General features: G+C 40.9%; 1 protein-coding gene across 3 annotated transcripts in view; it reads right to left on the bottom strand.

Moving 5' to 3' along the window:
• Positions 1–14,926, bottom strand: part of ASXL3 (ASXL transcriptional regulator 3) — a 148,437-nt gene that overhangs the window by 124,576 nt on the left and 8,935 nt on the right. The window contains exon 2 of one of the 3 annotated variants that reach the window (XM_034762845.1): positions 1,355–1,418. The exons of the other annotated variants lie outside the window; for them this stretch is intronic. The gene's annotated coding sequence lies outside the window, so the exon portion shown is untranslated. The remainder of the gene's footprint in view (positions 1–1,354; positions 1,419–14,926) is intronic. 3 annotated transcript variants of the gene reach the window in all.

Here is a 14,926-nt window from a genome sequence, read left to right as displayed (position 1 = left end):
GATGAAAAATTAAGTGGTCAAAACAGTCACAGAAGCACACAAGATGCTACATGACTCACTCGAATGCAGTATGTTTTCCAGTTCAGCTCAGTTTTCCACTCCTTTTCCAGCCTTTTCCAATTGAGCCCAAATTAATACACTCCTCATCCCAATTCAGACCAACTGGCATGGAATTTTCTAGTTTGTCATTTGCTTTTTGTCCCTTTTCAGTTTTAGCCAGTTAACTCTTTCTGCCATTCTTTTGCTCATGTAAGGTGCCAGATTGACAGCCCTGGAAACTGAAATCCTTTATCAACAGAAAAGGTACAGCACAGGCAATGGCAATGCAAGCTTCCCCACAGTGTCTTTCCAACGTGACTCAGTAACAACTTGCACTTCCACCTCTGGCAAATGAGAAATGAGTTTGGTCTCCATGCTCATTCAATCCTTGGCCTCTCTTGACTAGTTACCAATTAATGCCAATTGTGATGGTAGCTACTGTAACGTGGACACCTGTCCACTAGGAACTAGAGACATACCACCAAAACATATCACATAAGTCACCGAAGACTGGATGGTGAATATTTTCAATCACTACTAACCAGGGCTGTAATTCAAGCAGGTGACCAAGAGGAGCCAAAGCCTCCATACCCTCTACCAATCCCTTGAGCTCCCCAGGCCCCTCTTGCCATTTTACAGTTCTGGTAGCTTCCTGTTCTCCCCTTTCCAATTCAGAACATTATTTACCAAACCCCTTGCCCCATATTGTTTTCCATGTCAGACAAGCTTATTCTTTACCTTTTAATTCTACAAAAGAAAAATGCAGAAATGAGGGCTGCACTAGAAAGGTTTGGGAGCTGAACTGAGCTTATAACAACGTGTATGTAAATAGGAAAGATTACACATGGAACTTGCAGGAAAGGAAAATGGAATGGTGACCTGAAAGGGGGAAAAATAGGGAGGAAAGTAATTAAAAGAGGCAAAGGGATCAGCGGAGAGCTCGGAAAGAGATTATTACAAGGGAGAGGAGAGGAACTATAGACAAAACAGGAAGTAGTAGCAATAGGACAGTCTAATTCACTGGAAAGAGGACAATGTGAGTGAAGATTAAGACTAGAATGATGGCAGTTAACAACATCAAGAGGCAAAAAAGGAAAACATAACCTTTGGAGTAAGGAACAGAGGAGCATTAACAGAAAAGGATAAAGTAAAATGAATATGCTGTAAAATGGAGGGGAAAAAGGGAAACTGAACTGAACTGGGAACACTCCAGAGGGCAAACTGGGTAAAACTGGAAAGGGCAGAAGAGGAAACTACACTGTACTGGACATGGCTATGAAGGAAACTGGGTGCACTTGAAAGTGGGGTTACTCACTGTGGAGGATTCCCTGTTTCTCTTCCTGAGTACAGGCCCCTCAGCACACCTGGGCAGCTCCTCCCTGCAATTGAGAAAATTTGGGTAGCCCTGTCCCCTTCTCTATGACATCACATCCTACTCTATAAAGGAAGTAAAAGTGCCAAGTATTACAGTGTGAATTTGATGACAGTGGGAAGGAAACAATAAAGCTACGCAAAACATCAGAAATCACCCTATCTGGGGAAGTGGGAGAAGGGAGGGCAGTATGTGCTGAGGAAGCTGCACTGAACGGATTGTGGAAACAATAGCCAGACACATGGATACAGAAGATCATCTTCACAAAACAAAACAAAAAAAGGAACTGACAAAGCAATATGTATAACACTACAGAGATTTTAATCAACCTCACAAGACACCTTTTAAATACCACAGTATGAAGCAAATACATTCTGGATATAACGACATACTAAAATGGAGAATATGTTAGAAAGGCTGAATGTGCTGGAATGAACAATTGCCCATTGTGTGAAATGGTTTAATCACTGGATGCACAGTGTGGGCTGTGGTTTCATATATCCTGACAAGTGTAATTGTATTCATCTAGCCATTTAGAACAGATATATATTATATGCGTGTGTACACACACACACACACACACACACACACACACAAACACACCACAAAAGTTACCTTAAGTGAAGAGCAAACATTTCCTGATTTAGAATACTATTGAATGAGAAGTCAGAATGTCTGGGTTTTTTCATAACTATTAAGAAGACTATTTTAGCTAAATACAGTAACTAGACTGTATTTCTTGTGTAAGGAAAGAAAACTAAACAGGCTCAATTTAAAGTAGCTTATTAGTTGAAGAAAGTAAAAGTGATTAGTTGAAAAAACAGTTCAATGAAGGATTATGATTTCCCCCACCTACCTATGGAAAACAGGATGAGGTGACAGTACAGAACACCACACATACAGTAATATTATCAAGAAGCTTGTGAGCTAACAAACAGACTGAACTTATACATGCACCAATAATGCATACCTCCACAGCACACCCCCCACCCCACAAAAAAATTGTATTTCCATGATTTTTCACAATGCTAAAGATTAAAACTGAACTAGTAATTGTCCACTAAGACATGTAAAATAATGAAAGAGAATAACTTAATGCACTTATGAACACCTTGGTAAGACAAGGTAATGAAGGGCAAGGGAGGAAGCCTTACCTGTTTTAAATCTTTCTCCTATTTACCAACCCCATTCTCCAACATTCATATCCTCTGAATGGGAATTTACTTAGACCTGGGCAATGACTGGTAATGCTGGGATTATAGTTAATAGTTAGGACCCCAGCGCAAGTCAAATTACAGTAATGAAAAATAGGAGTCTTCCTGTCCCTAGTTCTTTGGGATATGTCCCAACATATTTTCTTAAGCGAGAGGAAGAAAGGGAATGATTTGCACTGTATCCTTGAGGATCCTACATTTATTCTTCCACATTAGGCATAACTAGCAGTGAAATTCACCATCTAAGCAGGACTAAGAACAGTGGTGGGCAACCTGCGGCCCACGGGCTGCAAGACAGTTTGTTTACATTGACCGTCCGCAGGCACAGTTGCCCGCAGCTCCAAAGTGGCCTCAGTTCACTGTTCCCAGCCAATGGGAGCTGCGGGAAGTGGGGCGGGCCATAGGGACGCGTGGGCCTCAGGGACGTGCTGGCCACCGCTTCTTGCAGCTCCCATTGGCAAGGAATGGCAAACGGCGGCCACTGGGAGCTGCGGGCAGCCATGCCTGTGGATAGTCAAAACTCTCGCAGCCTGCCAGCAGATTACCCTGACAGGCCACATGCGGCCCGCAGGTTGCCCACCCCTTACTAAGAAGATCCTTAAGAGAGCTGAGGGTTCAGTACAGAGATCACCAAGATACTTGAGTAGTTCCCCCATACCCTGCTGATGTGGAGAGTGAAGAGACCAGGACTCTGAACCAAAGCCAGGTTCTATCACATGGCACTTCTGAGAGCTACTAGTAGAAAACAGACCTATTAATAAACATTAATGATCCAGGAGACAAATGGGCACTTTTGAATTTTTTCCCCGTGGGTGCTCCAGCCCCAGAGCACCTATGCTCCTGTATACTATTGACCAACAGCCAGAGCACCCACACGCTAAACCCAACAACCAAATTTAGACTAAAGTATCACAGCCCACAGGAGATTAAACTATTATGTGCCACAGGCACAGAATAGGAGGGATAACTGTGCACCAATACTTGAGGCTGCTGCAATGGCAGGGAATTAAGTTTGAGATACCTACACGATCCTAGCAAGCAAACCTCCCTACTAGCTCTTCTTTGCACCTGTTCCAGTTTGAATTAGTCTTTCTTGAACAACAGTGAACAGAATCTGTACACAATATTCCAAATGAGGTCTTATCAGAGCCTTGCACAATGTCTTTAATACTTCTCTATCTCTACTGGAAATACCTTGCCTGATACATCCCAGGATCGTATTTGCATTTTTTGCATTACATTGGTGACTCTCGGACATCCTGTGCTTGACCACACACCCAGGTCTCTCTCCTTCTGTCAATTCCAACTCATGAACCTCCATCTTATAGCAGAAATTCTTATTATTAGACCCTAAGTGCCTGACCCTTCAATTTGTAGTATTAAATTTCATTCCATTTCTGTTACTCAGTCTTCAGGATCATCTAGTTCTTCCTGTATAAAGCTCCGATCCTTCTCTGTATTAACAATGCCTCCCAACTTTGTACCATTATAATCTGCTTGGCAGTAATGAAACCAGGAGATAACCTCTGTATGTAATGTATCACCAGTTTTTTTTAAATATATGTGTAAAATTGCCCTTCAATGCACAGAATCAAATCTGCTCAACTGTTTGCAATTCAGCTATTACCGAGCAACACAGAGAAAACAGACAGTGGTGCAAACTACAGTTTTAGGAATCACAGAACTCAAGAATGTTATTCTCCTGTGGCAAGTAGGAAGCTTTTGCAGACAAGTACCATCCACTCCTAAAGATTCTAGCCATTATGTTTGCAGAAAAAAAGATTTCTTAATATGAAACCAATGTAAACCGATACAGTGCTGTCTTCCTTCCTAAACCAGCAGACAAGGCTGCTCCCACGGCTCTGCTGCTGCTCATAGCTTTGCCAAGCTTTCCACTGATACATCCAGATCCTTGTGAACAGCAGCTAAACTGAAAAGAATCAGGTACATTTCATTGCTGCTGCTGCTTGGCAAAGCTACAGTCCAAGCAACCACAACGACACTAGAGCAACACACTAGGAAAAACCACCCAAAAACCCCAAACACCACAGGCTGGGAGAGAGGTAGAAGTGATACTACCTAGCCCTTTTTCTAAGCAGACAAAAAACTGGGGGAAGGCCTGGATAGCACAGACAGGCCCATGCATGCAGCCAAGAGGCACTGGGATGGATGGGGAGAGCGCAGAATGAATATTTCTTTCTTCCTTCCAGTAGACAGAGAACATTCAAGTTTTTAGACACCTATTAGCTAGCTAATTAATAGAAAGATGGAATCCCATGCAAGGGTACAGAGATAGCATCCTCATAAAAATCCCAGCCTGCTCCTTCTCAGCTGTTTGCTCAGAGGCCGAGGTGGGGGGGAGGGAGAGAAAGGCCCCACACAAATCTTTCGTTTTTGGTCAGCAGATTTAGCCTTCTGGCTATCAAGTTTCTGCTAAAACTTCAAAGCCTTCTGTTGTGAGGGGAGAGACTGATGGGTAAATCAATCAGAAGAGAGATTTTGGGAAGTATTTTGGGCTGGGATTGAGAATGGGAGAAGCAAGGAGAGACAGACAAAGGGGAAGAAGTAGGGGACACAATGTGTGAAAAAAAGAATGTAAGAGTGAAGGGTAAAAGGAGGAAAAGATGAATGAAGACAACAAAGGAAGGTACACCACGATTACTGCAGCAGTTCTCAAACTGTGGTTCACGGAGCACTTGCTTGCTGGTGGTCTAGATAGCTGGCTAGTCACATGATGCTAGCTCTCTTCATTTCCAGCTGCTAAACTGCATTAAAAGACACTAAAAATATGTTAATAACTTTCCTAATATTACTTTTCCATATGAGCAATTATAGTTGCCATAGGGATGTTATACAATTGTGAATGGGAGGGGAAGTGTCCCCGAGAGATTTTTTTTTCTTTTTTTCTAAAGGATGTGGTCTATACTGTGAAAAAAATTGAGAACTCCTGTATTATAGGAAAGAAATGAAAAGTAGAATGAAGCCAGGAAGAGTATGAAGATGTAATAAAAGCAAAGTCAGATAGAGATATAAATAGTAGATAATATTTTCACCCCTCGGCTCACAGAGAGCCGAGAAGCAAAAGGTTTTCCAAGTATATCAAACACAAAGTTTAACAACTGATTGGTACATTGCACATATATATCATGATCCACATTGGCTCCCTATTGGTTTCTAGGTGGCATTAATGGTATTGACCTATAAAGACCTAGTGGCTTAGGATACGCCACCGTAAAAGTTCAGACAGCCAACACCATAGTCGGCAGAGACACATGAGTTGCAATCCCTTCCGTTGCCCTGGGGGGAAACAGCTGGCAGATAGTTTTCTGTCAGCATATCAACTTTGGAATTTACTCCCCTTCTTGGTCTGAAACTGCCCCAGTATTCTGACCTTCAGGCCATGGAAGGCCTGTCCAATTCCTTAGGCATTTGATGAAGGCGGAGAGAGAGAATGGAGCTCTCCAGTAGGATGGATGATTTCTCTGTTCTACTGCTTTGCTTGGCTGGTTTAATGTTTGTTTTGGGACTGGGATAAGTGGATCAATTTTGAGTATGCTGTTTTTTCTATAATGTCATATTTTAACTGATGTAATGGCAGCTAGGGCTCTTTGAAAAATCAAAATAAATGGCATACTTGCATTTAGAATTCAAAATAAATAAATGTCACAATTAAATACAATATACAATAGAACAGCACAACTGTTTTATTCCTTTAAATTGCAGAGGCTGTGGCAAGTAAAATTTTGTCATGATGAGTAAAATCAACCCTCAGGCTAGGAGGTAGAAGGTAAATTTCCCATTTTATTACTTAGTAAGACAAGCTAAGTATCTAAATGACTAAGATCCTGAACCTGCATTGGGATCAGTTACCACAGCCCCCGGCACATCCCACTGACTATAACAGAATTTTGCATAGGCAGAGGGTTCATGCTACCAGATTGCTTTGCAAGATCAGGGTCAAAGGCAAATATCTTGACAAGAAACACTGAATTTTGTTTCCATTTCTACTATAGCATGAGCTCTATTACTATTAGCAATCAGAGAGTCTCCTTTAGCTCAAGTGACAGAGGGCTACGAGTTTAGAATATTAGGATGGGAGTTCTAGTCTGTGACATATGCATGCGGTTAGCTGACAAACATGGGTTCTATGCAGTTTGTGGCTATGAAACATTACATTGAGATGCAACTCCGCTGTGGAGAGAGCAAAGAGAAAAAGGTAGCCCTCCCACCCCACCACCATATCAGAGATTGGTTAAAAACTGCCCTGAATTGGTGGCCATGATCCTTAACTGCATCCATAAGGGAGGTGAATGCCTCTTTGGCTCATACACCCTGTACAAGGGAGAAAGCGATCATGCTTAGATGATTGAGACTGTTCCTTTCCACCCCAAAAGTTTGTGTCCTGCATCAGCTTGCCTGTATTTTATGCTGTAGATAACAGAGGGGAAACAATATAAAGAAACACTATCAACAAATATCAGAAGGGTAGCCGTGTTAGTCTGAATCTGTAAAAAGCAACAGAGGGTCCTGTGGCACCTTTGAGACTAACACAAGTACTGGGAGCATAAGCTTTCGTGGGTAAGAACCTCACTTCTTCAGATGCAAGACTTGCATCTGAAGAAGTGAGGTTCTTACCCATGAAAGCTTATGCTCCCAGTACTTGTGTTAGTCTCAAAGGTGCCACAGGACCCTCTGTTGCTACCAACAAATAGGATCAGAACAGCTATACTGAGTCAGACCAAAGATCCATCTAGCCCAGTATCCTGTCTTCTGACCATGGCCAATTCCAGGTGCCCAGAGGGAATGAACAGAACAGATAATCATCAAGTGATCCATCCCCTGTCGTCTGTTCGCAGCTTCTGGCAAACGGAGGCTAGGGACACCATCCCTGCCCATCCTGGCTAATAGCATTGATGGACCTATCCTCCATGAACTTATCTGGTTCTTTTTTGAACCTTGTTATAGTCTTGGCCTTCTCAAAATCCTCTGGCAAGGAGTTCCATAGGCTGACTATGCGTTGTGTGAAGACATACTTCCTTTTGTTTGTTTTAAACCTGCTGCCTATTATTTTTATTTGGTGACCCCTAATACTTGTGTTATGAGAAGTCGTAAACAACACTTCCTTATTTACTTTCTCCACACCAGTCATGAATTTATAGACCTCTATCATATCCTTTGTCATCTCTTTTCCAAGCTGAAAAGTCCCAGTCTCATTAATCGCCATTCCATACCCCAATCATTTTTGTTGTCCTTTTCTGAACCTTTTCTAATTCTAATATCTTTTTTGAGATGGGGCCGACCACATCTGTACGCAGTATTCAAGATGTGGGCATATCATGGATTTATATATTTATATAGCGGCAATATGATATTTTCTGTCTTATTGTTTATCCCTTTCTTAATGATTCCCAACATTCTGTTGGCTTTTTTGACTGCTGCTGCACATTGAGTGGATGTTTTCAGAGAACTATCCACAATGACTCCAAGATCTCTTTCTTGAGTGGTAACAGCTAATTTAGACCCCATCGTTTTATATGTATAGCTGGGATTATGTTTTCCAGTGTGCATTACTTTGCATTTATCAACACTGAATTTCATCTGCCGTTTTGTTGCCCAGTCACCCAGTTTTCTGAGATCCTTTTGTAGCTCTTCGCAGGCTGCTTGGGACTTAACACTGATTGCTATGTAAGTGATGGAGAGAAAAACAGCACGGAAAAGCCTGAATATATTCACTTTTTGTATATGTTATATCACTAACACAAGCTAATATAGATCTTTTTTCAGACACTAAAAGGTCTGCTATACTACTGATGTTTCAACATGGTCAGAATCAAAACATGTGAAGAGGAAGTCTTCTGAAATCATGTGTCTGTGTGTGCGCGCGCACGCACACAAGTGTGTGTTTTTAAAAGCTTCCATCACTTACTTTCCTCAGGCAAATGTAATGTTTAAGGAGTACTTCCAAAATGAGTAACAGAATTCCTACTGGCTACTCTCTAAATGTACCAGATTTAACAAGAGGAGACAGTTATGCCAGTTTTCTTTCCACTCCTCTCCTACAAGGAGTTATCTTGTTAGACGGTGTCCTACAGATACAGACCTAAGATTTCAGAGAGAAAAAATATTAAACTATAACATATAGGATTAAGAATAAAATATGTTTAGGGGTATATACTGCAGCTAAATACATACTTCCTATCAGCTTTTAAAATACTTTTTCTAGATCAGGGTTGTCTATAAAATTAATAAAACAAGCAGATTTTGTGTTGTGACTGATATGGGTATATTGTGAGGAATGAATACAATTAAGCATTTATAGTACTCTAGTCACTATAGTCACTATGGGCTGAATATAACAAGGTTTTATTTACAAATAACAGGATTGTTATATTATACCACATCTAACAATAATATAGAAAGAGATACTGTGTGACCCTTAAAAAAAAATCACATAGACTCAGTTCTCTCATCTGTAAAACAGATATATTTATCCTCACTGTACAGCATTTTGATGCTTGGATGAAAAGTTTATTTACATACTCTCAGTCTTTGTAAAGAGATTCCTTATCCTTGCAAGACTCGGTGTTTTCTCTCTTCCTCTCCCATCATCGGCTATACAGCACAGTTCCCTGTACTGCTGCCTGTTGGCTAACATGAAAAGAAGGGGAGCCAAACTGTGTTGTTACTGATGTAGAGAATGAACCTTTGTTCATACTTTGGTAGGTTTTATCCTTATAAGGATGACCAAAGTGTGTGTGCCTGGAGGGTGGATGGGCTGGGGTGCAACACAGAAGGTCAGGACAAGGAAAACTAAAACCAGGAGGGAAGAAGTGACTTTTCCCCCGCTAAAAAAATAAAGCATCTGAATTCCCCAACCCCATCAGGAAAATCCCTCCAAAGAAAAGTGAAATGAAAGCCATCATCTTGTTTTATTCAGGGGGAAATTATTCAATTTTTGAGGGAGCTGCTATTACAAATGAAAGGGATTTGGGGGGTTTTCAAGCTTACAGAATGTTCAAAACTGACTTGAAATCAATTTGAAATGTGACATCATATCCCTGTATGTAGTCAATTCACTGGCACAATCAAATTCTAGTACTTCAAATGCTCCAAAAGTAGACAGGAAAGTCACATTTTTGAATTGGAGAAATATAGACTTCTCGCGCCACATATATAGAGAGAATTCTTTTGTTAGCTGCCAGTGGGATTTTGCTATCTTTGTTAAATATAAAATGGTTAGTGTCATAACAATGATCAGCCATCATTTTATGATATTTATCTTCATGAGTGAGGAAAGGAAGAGCTACTGTGAATTATTCCACCTCTCCTCATGAGATGATTAAAGTCTTAAGAGATTAGTCATCAATACCAGCTGTATATAAAATAAAATACATGACAGTGTGGAATGCTATGAAGTTTTAATTGCCATGAGTTGGGGAACACCACCTTACTCACAGATGGTACAGCTGCCAGTTACTCATGCAAGGTTCTCAAGCAAGGGAGAATCAGTACTTGGTATCACACCAAACCATGCATATTTTGTTTGCGTCACGTATCTTGTTCATTTTTAATTCTAATCTTCATACTGTCTTCCCCCACCCAGCTTTAAAGTATATTAGCTGTAACAGAAACGGGCTCTATTTGGGTGGAACCTAGTGATGTTTGTATAAAGTCTGGCAAATAATGTATTGTTTCAAACCCATATGAACAAGAGTTTGGCAAGGTACCAACAGATCAGATAGAACACATGATGGGGTGTCTATATGAGAGGGAGATGCCCTAAAGGTTTTATTGGGAAGACCTGCATGATAACTTATAGCTTTTCTATTTGAGGACAATCTGACTTTTGGAGAAGTTCTTCTTCTCTGGTTACTGCTAGACCACACCTATCATTTAATCTGTGACTCAAAAGATAATTCTATGAAATAATTTTTTGCCTTTGGAATACACGAAATGATAAGCATTACCAGTTTTCCACAGGGAGCATATCTTTATCCACACTACCCTCAATAAGGGCTTCAGGAAGCCCAAGCATAAGGTTTTCAAAAATTCTTTGATGTGATCAGTAACTTACACAGATCAGCCATATAACGAGGCAACATTACTGCGAGGAGGATGTACCATGACAGTATGGTTGGGAGACACTGCATTGACATAGCTGACAAAGGAAAATGAACAGAGTGGTTTACCAGCTGAACAGAAGTTTCCCTTAGAGATTTAAACTCAATAAAAGCTATCAATCTTCATAGCCAGAACAATTAAATAGGCCTCATGCCCACAAGGAACAAAGATGAACTCTGACTTTAAAATTACAGAGGTGATAGTGAGATAGAGATAAAGATGTGATCCTTATACCAACAGTTTGTAACCATAAGCCCAAAATTAAGATGCAGATTTTGTCTACCCATCTGAGTAAAACGTGAAGGCACTCAGGATAGGTCACTAGTTGTCGGCAGCCATGAGCTCCAGACTCAGCCTGGAAGGATTACTCTTTGCATGGGCTATAAGCCTGCTCCAACTCCAAAATCAGATCAAACAAGAACTCGGCACACACTAATGGGAAATCTGAGGTGCTGTAAATCAGCCTGCATGCCACAAAACTATGAATCACAAACAAGGTAGATACTTTAATTTGTAGAGGAGAGGGTACGTAGGATTTTCTTTTACGGCCGGGAAAGTTATAGGTATATCATTTTCACACAACTGGATTTCCTGCTCAACCAAGAGATGAGCTTTATTTTGGGGCTCTCTTAGTTTACTGCCCTTTCTACTTTGAATAGCAATGGCCTTTTTTTTTTTTCTGGCAGGTGAAAGCATCAAGGAAAAGCAAACTAGGAAAACACGCCCATTAGGTAATTAACATATGATTTATTCAAAGGCAGATTCATTCTGCCGTACTTGAACTATACACCTGCCTTTGATGCGGGGAGTTTTATCCTAAAGTAAGCCCTTTTTTGGAACCACAGAGGTAAACATTAGCAACTCCTAGTCTCAGAATAGCACTAGTCTTTTCACATTTTAAGTAGGACTTCTCTGAATGCTCAGTATGAATTTTTATTTTTTCGCAGTCCCAGGAAATCAAGGAATTTCTTTGGTGGATTCAATAACGTGGCCTTGAGTGTTTTGATGACCCTGAGAAGTTTGCCAGGAGGAGTTACTCCTGGTAGGGCCATCCAAGCCATGTAGGTCAAAGGGTAAGGTTCAGATTAAAAGCAGTCCACTGGTCCTACAAGTTGGGGGTTAAACAAGTGAGTCAGTTCAGTAACCTAAAAGCCCAGGGGGATATCCAGAAGGGAATAATATCACCAACTGGCAAAACAGTAACTGCATGCATCAGTTTCAACAAGATCTGATAAGTTATCGATTTTAAGTTATCGACCAAACTATGAATCTTCAATTCAAATGTTATTTCCATCTTAACATATGGATGTGAAAGCTGGAAAGTCACCAAACATAGAGATAGATGTCTAAATATCTTCGAAAGCAAATACCTTAGAAAAATAAAAGCTAGCAAATGAAATAACATATGCCAAGATTTGTCAGAGTTCAACACCTCCTGATCTCTAAAGTTATCCAGAAAAAAATAGAATGAACTATATAGGACATGTTAAGAATGAAGCCAGAGCATCTGCCATGGCAGGCATGCCATTGGGCAGCTGAAAGAACATGCAAAAGGGGCAAGTGAAAGAATACTTTCGTCGAACACTATTCAGAGCAGGAAATCTATGGGACTTAATAACCGAGAACCGAGTGTGGCTGAGGATAGACAGGGATAGAGGAGCCTTGCTCAGGCCCTAAGCGACATATGACAGCACAGGAAGGATTATGATTTAAAATCACCTGCAGTCCACAGGAAAAAAATAACTGTCTTATCCTTCAACTCTATTGGTGCTCTACCACAGAATGAACTCTCTTGCTCAATGGAGCAATCTCGGAATATTTTTATTTTAAGGATATGGAACACTTTTGTAAAATTGGTATCCTAAAAGAAAAGAAAAGGCCCTTGCCTATTCACAAAAGCTTTGAAAAGAATTCTAACACACATCAGAGCTATAGACTCAAAACATTCATTACCAAAATCCCATGCAAGTTACACAGACTCCCCAAGAGTTCCAATGACTTTGGTCTTAGAAAACCATGTTTCCCTAAAAAATCCTGTTAACAGAAAAACGAAAGGTCACTTTACACAAAGGTTATGATACCTCAGCATTGGCCTCCAGGGTAGCCATCCAGTTCATCTTCTGCCTATAAGGCAATACAATGCAGTGGCTGGATAAGCCTTTTGGCTTATATGCAGGAAGGTGGATTTTGCCTTAAACTGTTCCAGATATTATGACCCATAAATACAAATCTATTTGTGGAACATTTCGATGTTATATTCTTCAACGGTAAGAAAATACATCAGTATTTCTGGTTACTAAACAAAAAACAGCAGTAGTCTCATCCTCAAAAAGTATGGAAGAGGGCTTTTTTGCAAAAGAGATTCCAAGATAGGTACACATATAAGCATTGCTTTTCTAGAAGCAATCTGGACAAGATCAGGTGACACCAACAATGAAAATTCCATTAGTAGAAAGGTTTCAGAGTAGCAGCCGTGTTAGTCTGTATCCGCAAAAAGAACAGGAGTACTTGTGGCACCTTAGAGACTAACAAATTTATTAGAGCATAAGCTTTCGTGGGCTACAGCCCACTTCTTCGGATGCATCTGAAGAAGTGGGCTGTAGCCCATGAAAGCTTATGCTCTAATAAATTTGTTAGTCTCTAAGGTGCCACAAGTACTCCTGTTCTTTTTGCGGATACAGACTAACACGGCTGCTACTCTGAAACCTNNTGTGGCACCTTAGAGACTAACAAATTTATTAGAGCATAAGCTTTCATGGGCTACAGCCCACTTCTTCAGATGCATCCGAAGAAGTGGGCTGTAGCCCACGAAAGCTTATGCTTTAATAAATTTGTTAGTCTCTAAGGTGCCACAAGTACTCCTGTTCTTTTTATTAGTAGAAAGGATTATCTATCACTCAAAGGAGAGGAAAATATTTCATAAGACAAGTGGGTCTTTTCATTTATTTCTAAAGGGTTGGTTTTTTTTTTTTTAAACCTTTGCAATATTCTCTTGGTTGAAATGGATAAAGGCAAATTTTCCTAAAATTAGTTGGAATGTGATGTAATAAGAAACACAGTAGTTCATTTCCCAAAAGTTCTAATTATAGTTGTGACGTTCCCCGGTGTTATCTGGACCCGTGATCTACTAGGTCACTCCAATCCTTGACTCTGGGAGCCAGCCTTACCCTGCTCTGCTGTGAGAACCCCCACTCCCAGGCTGTTCATGCACAGCCTCTAGCATGAAAGCTGCTCCCAGCTATGTGAGTGAGCACTTTTAATCCAGCTGCTGCATGGATTCTGCAACTGAATGACACTAGCCAATATCTCCGGTCCCAGACACAGCCCTAGGAACCTCCGTCTTGCAGTGTCCAGTTATGCCTGCTGGACACTGCAAGCTTATATGAGTTCGTCAATTTAACAATTAAGTTGATATGTACCAGGCTTGCTATCCCAAGGGAAGTCCCTGACACGCTTCAAACCAAACTCACTGCTTCAGGTAGAATAAACAAACTAATTTATTAACTACAAAAGATAGATTTTAAGTGATTATAAGTCAAAGCCCAACAAGTCAGATCTGGTCAAATGAAATAAAAGCAAAACTCATTGTAAGCTGATCTTAACACTTTCAGTGCCCTTAGAAACTTGGATGCTTCTCACCACCGGCTGGCTGGTTGCCCTTCAGCCAGGCTCTCCCCTTTGATCAGCACTTCAGTCGTTTGGTGGTGGTGTCTGTAGATGGAGGTGGAAGAGAGGGAGAGCATGGCAAACGTCTCTCCCTTTTATGATGTTCTTTCTTCCCTCCTGGCTGTGCCCTCCACACCCCTCTTTCAGGGTCTGGTGAGCATTATCTCATCAAAGTCCCAAACTGACAAGGGAAGGGAGGTGACTCACTCGAGAGTCCAACAGATCCTTTGTTGCTGCCTAGGCCAGCGTCCTTTGTTCCTGTGAGGCTGGGCTGGGTTTGTTCCATACATGCCCTGATGAGGTGTGAACTGCCCCTCTGCTCTGGGGGAGTTTTTGCCTGGGCTAGTTTTAAGACATGAGAAGACATTTTGAGCCTCATAACTATATACATGAAATTACAACCGATAACATTACTAAAACAACAATGCTCAGTGCATCATGAGCCTTCTAAAGACACCCGACACGACAAACTTTACATTGGATACCACACAAAGATATTATAAGGATGAACATG

This window comes from Trachemys scripta, chromosome 2 (assembly GCF_013100865.1).
Source record: "Trachemys scripta elegans isolate TJP31775 chromosome 2, CAS_Tse_1.0, whole genome shotgun sequence".
In the NCBI taxonomy this organism is placed as follows: Eukaryota; Metazoa; Chordata; order Testudines; family Emydidae; genus Trachemys; species Trachemys scripta.
Note: the sequence above shows the minus strand (reverse complement) of the source record. Positions and strands in the feature narration are given on the sequence as shown.